This window comes from Meleagris gallopavo, chromosome 23 (genome assembly GCF_905368555.1).
Source record: "Meleagris gallopavo chromosome 23, MGAL_WU_HG_1.1, whole genome shotgun sequence".
NCBI lineage: Eukaryota > Metazoa > Chordata > Aves > Galliformes > Phasianidae > Meleagris > Meleagris gallopavo.
In genome coordinates, this window is record NC_139426.1 from 1,501,907 (window position 1) to 1,515,237 (window position 13,331).

The following is a 13,331-nucleotide window of genomic DNA, read 5'->3' on the forward strand; positions in this document are numbered from 1 at the left end:
CCAGCAAAAACTAGCACAACTTCATCAACCTCAGGAGAGTTATTTTCAGGAAATGGAAACCTATCAGGCTAAGTTCCCATTCTTGTATTCTTACTAAGTGACACTGGACTGAGGCAGCAAAGACTCAAAGAGGTTGTTTTTTTCTTTAATAGTTTGTAGTAACATTTATAGTTACTATTAAAAATTTCAAAGTAACAATAAATAACAAAAACATAGAATATTAATCACTACAGGAAAAACAAGCCTCGTTTCATGCTTATTGTTACAAAGATGTTCTAATCTCTGTTAATTATTTATGGTTCAATAGCACTACTATCTTTTTGGAGTTTTAGTGGTTGGTATATGTTTGTGGAAGTGGGTGTATTTTAGCATGTGAGGATGAAAGGAAGTTGGAGGAATTGAGTCATTTGAATATTTTTGTATGTGGAGGAGCTTTGTCTGAAGATCAATGACTGAAGTCCAGAATGGTTCTGGGTGACATCACACGGCTCTGGCTCAAGCCCATCTGTTTATAGACATCCTACAGGCAGCATCACACCACTGCCAAGGTCTGCACTGTTACCTGATCTGGGCAGGATGCATCCTGGTCATATGCTTCAAAACAACTGCTTTTCCAAATACTGAATGGAAAGGCAAATACATTTCAGAGTCCTGTCTTCAGGGCCCTAGAATATGCACCATGTTTCTGAGCTTACAGAAACCCTTCAGTACAGGTACACTGTAAGAGCAAGCTGTTGCCTTAAAATCTTACTGAACCAAAGCAGCATTCCCAAGTGCCAATAGAAGACTCCCACACCCATCAAAGGTTCAGCACTGCAAATCCACAGAGAGAACGACTGTTTCACTTAATAATAACTCCAGAAACGACATTGTAGCTATAGCTGGCTCTTTGATAGATAAACCCAAGCTCCATCTTCTCCTGTCAGGAATATCAGTTCCAGTTCAGACAGGAGACATCAAATCTTCCTAAAGTCAACATATAAATAATACGTAATGCATACATATATCTCTACATAACCAGTAGAAAGGATCTTTCGATCTTTCTCAAACTACTATGGAAGCTTAAGAATTTTGTCACTACGTGCCTGAATAAATAAAATAGCCTTACTAGAGTCCAGTGGCCTACTCTGGAGGAAAACAACAGACTGAAGGAAGACTGAAAATCAGACAAATATTGCATAAGAAATTCAGAATTCTGGCAACCAAGACCAGAAAGCAAACCTACCATTCTGTGGGCATGGAGGACACAAAATTTCAAAAGTTCACACGTGACAAAGTGAACAACATTGCATTTGCATTTCAAGGGGAATGAGAAGAGATTAATAATGAAAATATAACTGTAAGGTTCTTGAAGTCCAAAAAGCATCCTGGCAACAGATCAAAATAACTGCAAAATAACAGAGAACTAGGGCTGCGTCTCACCATACCACTGCTAGACAAAGTTGTCACTAAACAAGATTTACAAATAAAAGCTCAAATGACCCTGCCTTGAGCAACGGAGTGGGGCACGCAGTCCACATCTTACCAAAACGGCCAATTTTCCACCGTGGAGAAGCTACAATGCTGCCACCAACCCAGAAAAATTCTTCAGCCAGGCGGGCAACTGAAAACTTATTCTGAAGCAAAGGGCTTCCTATGGCATCCATGGCTGAGACAAAGGGTAGCTTCCAAATGAACACAAACACTGCAGGCCTTAGCAGATTAAGATTAAGATTCTGTAGTTGCAAACTTTTGATGCAAGTTATAGAAGTATTATTAGGAAAAACACTTCAAGATAATCAATGATCTCCAAAATCCAATGGTATTCTTCAAGCTGTTACAGAAAGAGCAGTTTAACAGTAAATTCAGGCCTCCTCTTGTGCTGATTTAGACTACTGAAATAGCAGCAAAATCCTTCTCATTCTGCACGGTGTATCTATGTGTCTGGTTTGGAGGACGGGTACGTTTCAGTTCAGCATTTTAAAACAGACAAATGAAAGAAATTGAAGCAAAATGGCATGAAAGTGATTCCATTTATGAACAGAAGGATCTTCTGAAAACGTTCTTTTCCAGTGCTACCTTCCCAGCTGTAGAGCACCCAAGACAATACACCAGCTCACAGCTGTTGGCTTTTTCCATGCTGCTTTCTTCTGACAGAGTTACGTAGCAGGACCTCTTTTGCACATGTGATGGCATACAGATTTGCAAACGCTCTTGCTGATGGCTTTACTTGCTCTTCAACAACAAACAGCAATATCCGTTGCAGTAAATAAGTGCAATGTCAGTAGCACAATCCATTCCCCCAAGTCACCTTTGCCTTTCACTGTGAATCTGGCGAGGTGCTTAAGCTCTTCAGTCTCCTTCCACTTCGGCGGAAAAAAAAAAAAAAAAAAAAAAAAAAAAGACCCTTTTTTCTTCTCACACAGCTCTTCAAAGTATCATTGTAGAAATCTTCATCTTTTCTTAGAAGGTTCTCCTCAATATTTTAGTGGGAATATTTCTCTTCAGGCAGGAAAAACTAGATACGCTGAAAACACAGCAACATGTTTGCTTGAAATCCTAAATCCCCTGTACGCACTAATCCTAAAGCTGTGGTTCTGCCCTATCCAGTCAAGGGATTTAGGTGACACGTTACAGCTGTAGAAAAATAAGAAGGTTAAAAAAAAGTACTTTTTTTTTTCCCTTAGTTAGCAGCATGTTTTCATCTCACAATCTGTGTGGTAGTGTCTTTGCAAAATGAGACAACCCCACAGAAGATGCTTTCCTATGAAACAAGTCAGCCAGCTACACTGTACAGAACAAATGCTGTTCACAGAAACATGGAACAGAGTGCACAAAAAGTGGCAGAGATAAAAGCAGGTAAGTATTAATTTTTAAAAAGCACTAAGTTACTATCTCATTCCCTTTGAAGTGCATCCAATAAACTCCAAATACAGAAATCTGTCATTTATGTTATCACAGCCTCTTAATCTACACTAAGTAGAATATACAATTGCTCTTGCCATCTGTGATGTGCAGAAGAAACGCAACATGCTTCTAGCTTGATGAACTAAGCACAAATTGTCCATTTAAAACGTACTCATTAAGTACTTCCCACTCCTCCTTTCACACTTTGCAAAGGCTTTATAGCAAATAATTCTAGAGATGATTGATTCTCAAGCACAAGTTGTTTATTTCACTGACTGCGTACAGATATCTGATAGTAGACTGGCCTCAGAGTTTAGCTGCAGATTTATTCAGAAATGAAAACCAATGAGTCTGGGCTGTGGGTAAAGGATAGCAACATGCCTGTGCACACCCTTGCTGCTTTCTTCTACTCACTCAAATACTTCAGCAACAGTCTTCCATTCTCCTCACATGTCTTTCAAGAGTAAATTGGTGAGATGCTTCCAAGCCAATCACTCCTATAAAATGCTAAGACACGTATATCTACACAACTGAAAAGCGTGAAGCTACAGGCAAGAACTCCTGAAATACTGTTCTAAAGATCCTAATTCCCTTTTCATGGGAAGCCAGACCTAGCATGGCCAGACCTGAGAAATGTAAGCTTAATTACATGCTCTGCCCTACACTTCCCTGAATTTCTTAAATAAAGGAGCAAATGTCTTTGGATAGTTTCCCTGCTACAGATTATCAGATCTCCACTTCCAAAATGGGGAATGCACCTTACAAGGGAGGAGACACAATTGAACTCTCAGGTCCTTAACTATAAGGAGACAGAGTTAAGGTAACTTCTGCAGCAAACTAAAAATGCCAATATATCAATTTCATAGTTGAGAACTAGAATTCTGCACAAGTCAGATTTGCATGTGGATTTGTTTTCATTTTAGTACAAAGAAATTCCTGGTTTTTATAATACCAGAAAAGAGGAATTCTCTCAGTGTTCAAGTTAAAGTCAGACTTATATTCTAATACCCACCAACAAGAGGTTAATTCAGAGCCTTTCACTTGACACATCTCTCCATCCTTCAGGCCTAACGATCACAAATGGAGAAAAATAACATCTTTTTAAAAGTCCTATTTCCTGTTTGTGGCTAGATATTGGGTAACTGTAGGGGAAAGAAGCAGAAAATAACAAAGGGTTAAGTGTGACTTAATCTCTCTCCCAAGTCTTAAACTACTGAGCTGAGTACTTAGAATATAAGCCTATTGAAATGGGTTTCTATTCTTGCACCACTTGACATCCTCAGAAAAATCTTGCTCACCTGACAAAACGTGCAGATTAAAGACTTCCTCCCATGGCACTCAAAAAAAGTTATTATTCTCCAGGTGTACGAAAGCCTTTTCATGGCTCAAAAAGATTTAAAACCGAACAGTATTTGAGTCTTCAGGCTGCCCTGTGGCTGTTCTAAAAGTGGGATTCAGATGACATGAAGAACAATGCTGGAATGTCAAAGGTCTTGTCAAAGAACATGCTCACTGCCACAAAGGGGCAGAGAAGTCAGTCCGCATCACACAGAGAAAGAACATCTTGCAGAAGATACAGGAACACAGCATATATGGTTTGGAAGAGAGAAGTGAGTAAAATGAACATCTTCCTGAGGTAAATGGGTTGATGATTAATGCAATCCATCAGGACGGGTGGATTCATTTCCAATGCTTATTTTAATGTTGAAGCAAGAGAAAAGTGCTAAAAATTTTATTTAACTCAAAGGGAAACAGATAAGACCCTCAGTAGAAAAGAAAAAACTAAAAATTTGAGAGTAAGAAATTTTAATAGGTAGCCCAGATTCTGATCTCTCTTGTGCCTTCTGTACATCAAGGTTCAAGCATAAAACAGAAGTAATACAAGAGATAAATTAGGCTCTCGGCATACCAAGAAGTTTGTGTGTGACACATCTACACTTCAGCTGAAGACAGCACAGAAGATATTTCAGATGTACACGGTGAGCTAGTTTTCAAATTATAAACATATTTTCAATATATTAGTTGCCAGAATATTGAACGTTACAGAGCTGGTACTATAACAGGTCTGTAAATCCTCTGGGATTAGATTTGTCACTTCACAGCTATGCACTCTGTTTATCCTTGCATGAACACGTTTCACACTACAGACCCACTTTACCAGATTAACAAACTAACCTCATGCACAAGGCTGATTCTACAATACTTAGAAAGACACGGGCAGCAATTACTGACACATATATGAATGCTAATACAGGTATCACTATTTCCTATTTCCCACACATGGAAATCTTGCTCCTAGTGGCTGCAGAATAAAAAGAAAATGATTGCCAACCTGCAGTAGGAGTAATAAGATAAAAGGAGGAAACAAAAGGTTTTGATGTCAGCTGGCACACAGCCATTATCTGTACTGTCTCTCTCCCCCTCTTTTCTCCTTGCCTTTGTACTTTCCGCTGTAAACAGCAGTCAAAAGGCCCAGAAAACCTGCAGAAATTACAGCTACCACTATATCTTAGAATCTCTGCATAAGATACCGCTGCCTACAGACTTCATATAAATTAGTAAACCTGTCTCTGTCATTTGAAGCACTAAATGCTGAGATGCTTCAAAAGCAAAATAATAAAAGCACACAACTGGCTGGAATGCACATCACTTAGTACAGGTTAGAAATACATCTGAATAACAGTACAGGCACAGAACACGAGATACATGAACAGCAGGAGCACAGCAATCTTCCCTTGAGCTGAAGTTACAAAGCTCCTTCAATTCTGCTAAATACATAATTTATGTTTTTTTTCCCCCCCATGAGGATATTGCTTCCTAATGGCCTAAAGCAGCATGATCTAGACAGCAAGACCTGCAAACACAGTTTCAGTTTCCCTTCAGCTGGATCCACTTGCTTTTGGGTTTCTGTAACTATGTACTCTTTTAACATTGCACCTGCATGGAACAACACAAGTGTTCCCCAAGAAGAGGGAAGCAGCAATCATATGCTGACAGAATCACAGACAACATCTGCTACAATTCCTATGTTTGTCTGGCAACTGAAGCCTGTACTAGTTATATTAAGAATTCACTAAAGCAATCCCTTTTGAAAGGTTCCGCTAACTTCCAAAGAAGGAAAAACATGAGCTCCACACTGAGCTATAACCCAACTTCCTGCGATCACCCAGCCACAAATGTGTGGTGCAGGCCAGAGCACCAGCTGGACCACAACATTATCCCAGCAGCACATAAGCTGCCTTTTCCTTAATTCTAACACAACAACCCCACTGACCTTTGGCACAGACCCGGCTCCAGCCTCCCACAGACACGAGGGCCATCTGGCCACAGCTCCGAGCGCAGTAATCCTCAGGCAGATTATGGCCTGCAGCGTGCCTGTGGCAGGTGGGAACAGCGCTGCTTACCAGCTTCTGCTTCTCACCCGCCTTGCTTCAAAGCTGAATATTGCTGCAGTGGCTCTGAACTGACTCAAGTTATTAAGTGTTACAGAAATACAACTCTGCTCAGTATGCATCAATTTGCAAGGCCACTGACACCTTTGGGAGAGACACCAGTGGCTGTCACACGGCACATAGCAGAGCATCTTTCAGCACTGGAAGCCACAGAAGGCAAGCCATGAGACAGCTGCTTCAGCTAAGAAACCCCAAACACGATACTTCTAGAGCTTTCCAATGCATTATTAAAATGAACTGATCCTGAAATCTCTTCAATTACTTTATTCACGTGAATCAATATTTGTGGAACTGAGGTCTGCTAGGAACAGCACCAACGTAATCCTAACAATGAGGCAATCTCCTTCCATGACGCTTAGCTCCCTTGAGCTCATCAGAAAAATTTGATGCAATTATTCTAATTAAATGAGAATTAGCCTTGTGAGTTGAGTCTTCAACTAGGGCTGATTCTTAATGAATTGAGATTTTGTGTCACATTTTATCAGTGAACAGTAGAAATATTAATAACCTTCTTCCATTTAAAACATGTACCATTTCTGAAATATTTCTGTAGTTGTTGTCTATAGTGATTAAAATATAATAACAATGTCTTATAAATTCTACTGCTAGCACTTTTACAAATTCAATGTCCACGTTATCTTCAGTAAAAAGTTTCAAGAACCATTTGATTCTTTTTACTTGTAAAGCTGTAATAATGACATTTTGCACGTGTATAGACAAATGTCACCATAAAACAAAGATTTTAGGTTTCATCTGAAGAAAGATTCTAAATGTTTATCTAAGGTCAACCTTATTACCAACAATTACAAGAAAATATCCCTATACAATTACAGAAGTAAGATCTTAAACTCTTTATATTTAAAGATCTAAAGATCTTTCAGCGCTTTACCATCTGTTCAGTGACATTGGTCATAAACACCGAAAGGGAGATGACGGCAGGTTGGAGGAAGATACCCATCAGTATCACTGAGCACTTTCTATGTTTCTGCCTCGTAAGAAAACACCAAGCTTATGTTCATGCCTTGTTAACATTTTAATTGGTGACTATTTGTGAAACTGAAATGAACAGCTAAAGAAATCATTGTTATCTGAAGGTATGCCACAGTTTACAATATGCAGTTCATCATGTGTTCTGAACAGAAGAGAGCACGATGTGTTGAGCAGCAAAGACAGAAACATGATTTGAAGGCAATGCAGTGCACTGACATTTCCAGTAGTGCCTGCTACTGCAGTGTTCTTCTACAGGCTAAATAAAGCAAATGCTCTTCTGCTTCAAGTTCCACTTCAATTAAGTTGAAGTTGGTTTTTGTTACTGGTTTTGTGTTGCAGTACTTTTTTTTTTTCTTTCCAAACATTTGTGACAGAATTACTTAGAATGCATATTGATTCATCAGTTTCTCATCTTCCTCTCAAAAACATATCACTCCATAGCATCTGCAAACCTTAGAAGCTAACTGTAAGTCTTTTTGCAATCTTGAAAGATGATCATAATTATGTTTTGTCTTCAAGCAGGAGCCACCTGCTGTAATTCCCAAAGGACAAGATTAAATCCAGTATGTACGGATGCACAGTAAGCACAGGCTGGTGAGCTGAAGTCCATCACAAGATCAGTGGCTGCAAGCCAATAAAGCTTACTGATGGATTTTTTTTAGTCTTTGATTCAGTAGTTACAAAAACATATAGGAAGTAAAGTAATTGCTTCTGGGCTCTCGTGGAAAAAGCATTTATATTTTTTACTATGGTCTCCACTATCCACTCCACTTTGAAACAAAGCAGTGTGCCAGATTCACTTCCCTCTGGGGCTTGGAACCTGAAGACAGGCAGCAGGCATCTGAAGGCTGGTAAAGTCAGCTTGCAGGCTGAACTCTGGAGATGTGCTCTCTCTCTCAGGCCACGTCATGCCACAAAACATTGCTGCTCTTTGCCACCAAATGCCTTGAGCTCTGCAGAGAGCAGCACTGCCACCGCCCTTTGCCCTGCACACAGAGGAGGCAGGGGCTGAGTAGAGGTAACTTCCCCACCAGATTAGAACCCAACACAGAAGGCAGCATGCTGAACCCTGGCAGAACACACTATACCAGATTATTTTTGGGCTGTTGGACAAACGTTTCACCCAATCTCATGAAAACAGCTGTAACACAAAATGCCTTTAGTAGCACAAGTGAAAGCACTCTCTCTCAAGACACCTGAGCTCCATACCAGACTCCTGATGCTTACTGAAATCATTGTGCCAGCTGGGCCACCATTAACAATGCATTCAGTTCCAGATACAGTTTGCAACGTCACTTTCTGTGAAAGTTTTTATTAGCATCTTCCAGCCCTTGGTGTCAGAAAACACGCTAAATTTAAGGGCTTTACGTGGCCAAGTGGGATCTGAAATCCTCTGGGATTTAAGATCCCTTTTAAATGCAAAGAATTATGCAGGATGCATTTTTCCATTGCAGTATAAAAACAATAGCTTAGGGACTTTCTAAAGCACTGAAAGGAAATTGCATATACATCAAACCATAACAACAATTCACTCAATGTCTTACCTTAGAGAAAAAATGCTTTTGATTTATATCAAGATTGATACATTCTCAGAGCAATCCTTATTTGCAATCCTAAAATTAGACAAGTGTTCACAGCAGTTAAACATACCTTTAAAGTGTTATGCTCTTCCTCTCAGAAGCTAGACATTCATCATATCCTCCACTAAATTAATTGGATAAAATAAACCATACCAAGAAAAAGATAGTTATACATAGACTATTTTCTTTTTTTTTTTTCTCCCCTCTCAATCTATCAGCTCTTGTGTAATGAACACATCTCTGTGGCAAAAAAATACATGCACTTAAGTGCAGACCCACAAGACCAGCTGCATCGCCACAGTGTTATACTTGAGGGAGAGGAGAATGGCATTTCCTCCAAGACCACCAATGAGCAGGAAGGTAAACACCCTTTAAAAACAAAGCCTATTAAGTGGCCTTGCATGTACCTTCAGCTCATGGAACCTCTGCTCTTTTAAGTTATCCCATTTCTCTTCAGGATGCTTCCACCACCTGGCTTAGAACGACACCATCTGGCAGAAACACAAAGTTGGTGAATATCCTTGAATCATACAGGTGAATTAACCCTTGTGTCAAGTCTTACAATACATTTCAAGCATTTTGTTACGTAAATAACTATTCATAGAATCATACAGTCATCACAGAATACTAAACTCCTGAATGCGTCCCACTGTCACTGCTGCAATTCTTTACAGCTCTCAGAGTAACACACTGGTTAAGACTCTCCCACTCTTCTGATGCATACTGTGACTCTTTCCTTATTTACCTGAATTATCTGCATGGCGCTTACAATCACTGAAGCTATCACAGACTAAAAATTTTCTTGGTTTTTATATTGTTTTTATTAATAAAGTATATCATTGCTAAAACAGTCATAATAGGCAGAAAAACAAGGTCCATTTCTATTTTTGTGGCTCTGGGCAGCCTGGTCTTGTGGTTGGCAGCCCTGCACACAGCAAGGGAGTTGAAACTAAATGATCACTGCGGTCCTTTTCAACCCAGGTCATTCTATGATTCTATGATTTATAACATAAGATTTTCCAGGAGGTGCTCTATAGACTTTTTATTTTAATTACAATTCTGCTGTGTAATGAGACTTCCAAATCAATTTGCCTTCATCTTCACATCCTTCTTCAGATACTGGAAGACTATTTGCTGCAGTGATGAGTGTCTGAGCAGGTACAGCCACGCCTGCCTGCGTTACCTTTTCTCACCTCCTGAGCTAATAGCATCACTTCAGCTTACACTGCTACGAGAGTAATAATAAATGGAGGAGTCAAAACAGAATTAAAGGATATCAGGTACGGTTCCAGCACCCAAACATCAAATTAGATCTGAAGACTATAACTGTTTTACTTAGGGAAAGTTTTAATATAGATATGAATTTTTGAGCAAATGCTTTAAAAGAAAAGCAAACTTCAGTGAGTGTCTTCAGCAGATACAGCAAGATATTCATGAACGTGTCACAAAGTATTCTGCTAGCTGAACACACACAGAGGCAGAGCTACTGATCTGCTTTCCCACTGACATGAAGGTGCTGATAGAACACAGAGCCACTGAGCACACACAAGCCATCTCTCTTGTTGTGTAACTACAGTATAAGCCACATGCCTAATAGGCACAAAACACAAAATGCCCACAGACAAGCAAGCAGATATTTGACTCAATTAAAATATATCATAGTCAAGGATATGATCCTAAATAAATCAACTAGAAGATAAAGCTTTAGAAGAATAAAAATGGTATTTTTGAGAGCTGGTCTTGAATTGCTATAATTTCTTAAGAAGCCAGAGGTATTTCATCCATTTTTGAGTTGCAGGTAACTTTTGCAGCACTGTAAGAAAAGGTTGAGGCAGTTCAGAGAGGACCGGGGTGCTGAACTCACCCCTGGTATAACTCCACTGGGGACAAATTGAACCCAAACAGTTTCTGTGCACTCATTTAATGGGTGTAAAGAAACTGTATCTAATTAGAAGCAAATCACATATTAAAAGAAACCATAAAACAATACAGTTGACTCACAACTACACCAAGCCTCTTTTTTCTCTTTTAATGTGGGTAGCAGAAGGTCTATGGTTAAAAATAGAAAGCCTTTCTTTATGGTGACAGCTTGCTACTTAAGTGAGCAGAAAAGGGACATAAATATACCTGGTGCCTCCCTTGCACTTGTGCAGGAAGAAGCAGCCATTCGAAATACATGCATTATTCAAGGTTTGGAGGTAATAGGAGGCAAAGGTATGGAACAGCAAACGCTGCCTTAAGAAACTGCTACGTATTTGTTTTAAGGGTTGAAGTTTGAATAACAAAATAAGCCACCAAAAAAGCTCTCTAAACTCTATTTTTCTCTATAGTCTAACTCACTATAGAAGTGGTTAAAGGTGATATTAAGGTGGTTAAAATAACATTTCTTCTTACCTTTATCTGGGCTGAGGCATTTAATGGTGCTTGTATCATCCATATTCCAGTGAGAGAATCAAGTGAACAAAACACCAGAGGAAGAAGCAAAGACCATATGCACATCACTGATATTTCAAAAGCCTCCTTTAAATAATAAAAAATAATATTGCAGGTGGGTCTTTAATGCAACATCAGGAAGTTCCTAAGGATGCTTGCTGCTTCTGCTCTGAGCAAGCTCATTTTTTATTCTCTGTATAGCAGTGTATCAGGAGCTGCTGACAGGTAGAAACCAGCACAGGAGCTAAATGAATGTTACCAGCCTTTCACTGCAACTCAAGTGTTCAGCCACCTGGGATAATCTTTTATTAACTCTTTGTTTCCCCACTCTCAGACAGAATGTAAGCATGTGCTTTGTTCCTTCCTCCTTCAAGAAAGAACTCACAGAAATGCTTATGGATGTTAGGAAATAAGTAGAAGGATAATCCACTTGTCATCCCGAGGGATGATTTTCATTCAGTAGGCAACAAACATTAATGGGGTGCAAATTCATTTAAGAAAGAAAAAAACTCATTCTGATTTCAGTGCTGCCCCTGTGTTCATACATAATCCTGCATACTGCTAAGGTATGTTCCCAGGCTTGTTTAGGTTGAGAAATCAAGTCCACAGTTACTGATTAAAAACATGCAAGGTGTTGTTTATGGACTTCCAATTCCTTTTCTTAGCAAGAAAACGTTGAATGAATTTGCAAGAAAAGCTTAATGCAGAATTATGAAAAACGGCTCACAAGTGACGTCCATTACATTTTATGCTGTCCCAAAATACAACAGTGTAATGCCTTCAGGTCTGCTTAAATCCCAGAGAATTTCAGCAATTTAGCATGACAGTGCTGCCTAGAAGTCCTGAACAAAAAGTTCCTGTCTGTACGATATGCCATTCAAATACACAGGATAAGAAAATTTGTGCCTCTCAAAACCTGAAATCTAAGTAAACAAGACTGGCAAACAAATAGAAAAAATAGTTTCTTTAGGTAAGAAAAACTGATGGATGGGAGCAAGGAATGTACGAGAGTGCTCTGCCCAAATGTGTTGCAGTCTGCTGCAGAACCCTGCAGCCCTTCACCCCTAACAGACCTCACAGACACTGCTGCCTCGATCTGCCCACAGCAAGCAAGGTCAATTCATTTCTGCTCTTTTACGTTGCTGTGCTGCCTTATAGCAATTTCAAGCTCTAATCTCAGTTTACTGAAGAACCTGATTTGCTGTGTACTGCTTTTACATTCACCTTTCTCTCATCTGATTCAGTCCTTCCACGTAAGAAATGTCAAGGCTTGCTCATAGTTTCCAGCTGATACAGTAGACTGTCCTGCTAGGTTTTGATGTTATCTTATCTTTACACCTTAGGCACCCATCAGCATTCCAGACAGATCAATACCATGCAAGATCCGACATGAAAACCCTACTTTCACTTAGGCATGAATTTCATTGTCCTAAGCATCTCATGATTTGAGGATTTGGCCCAAGCCTATTTTCAGCAAAACATCATCCTGTTTACTTGCTCTTTTTCAACACTAACTATATCCCCTGAGATACCCTTTCCTCAGCAACTCAGTTCAGGTGCCCTTCAGGAGCACTTATTCCAAGAGCCTCATGAGGCAGGAGCACCGTGTATTTACTCCAAACCACTTTTGTTTTAATTCCCATTGTATCTGCTACTGTTTTAATACATGCTAATAAGGACAATTACTGAGGACCCTTGCTGCTGTACTGCACTATGCAAACCTCAAGCTGACTTAATGCACTGGGGCAGAAGGCACAAAGAACCTGCAGCCATCATCATGATGACATTTTACACACAAAGAAACCATATGCTGTGTAATAGGTGGAGGTTTGGCAGACAGTCCTCCAAGCCTTTGAAAAAAAGATGATCATTTCTCATGGAGTTTGCTCCACTACTGATCCACCACACCAGACACTGCAGGTTAACAGCAAGTCTCTACCCAGAAAGCAGCCCAGATATCATTCACCAGTAAATGATTTGCTATTAAAAT

The 13,331-nt window shown here is 39.6% G+C and overlaps 1 protein-coding gene across 4 annotated transcripts in view; it reads right to left on the reverse strand.

The window, feature by feature from the left end:
* Window positions 1-13,331, reverse strand: part of PLCH2 (phospholipase C eta 2) — an 81,683-nt gene that overhangs the window by 33,147 nt on the left and 35,205 nt on the right. The gene's annotated exons all lie outside the window — the stretch shown is intronic.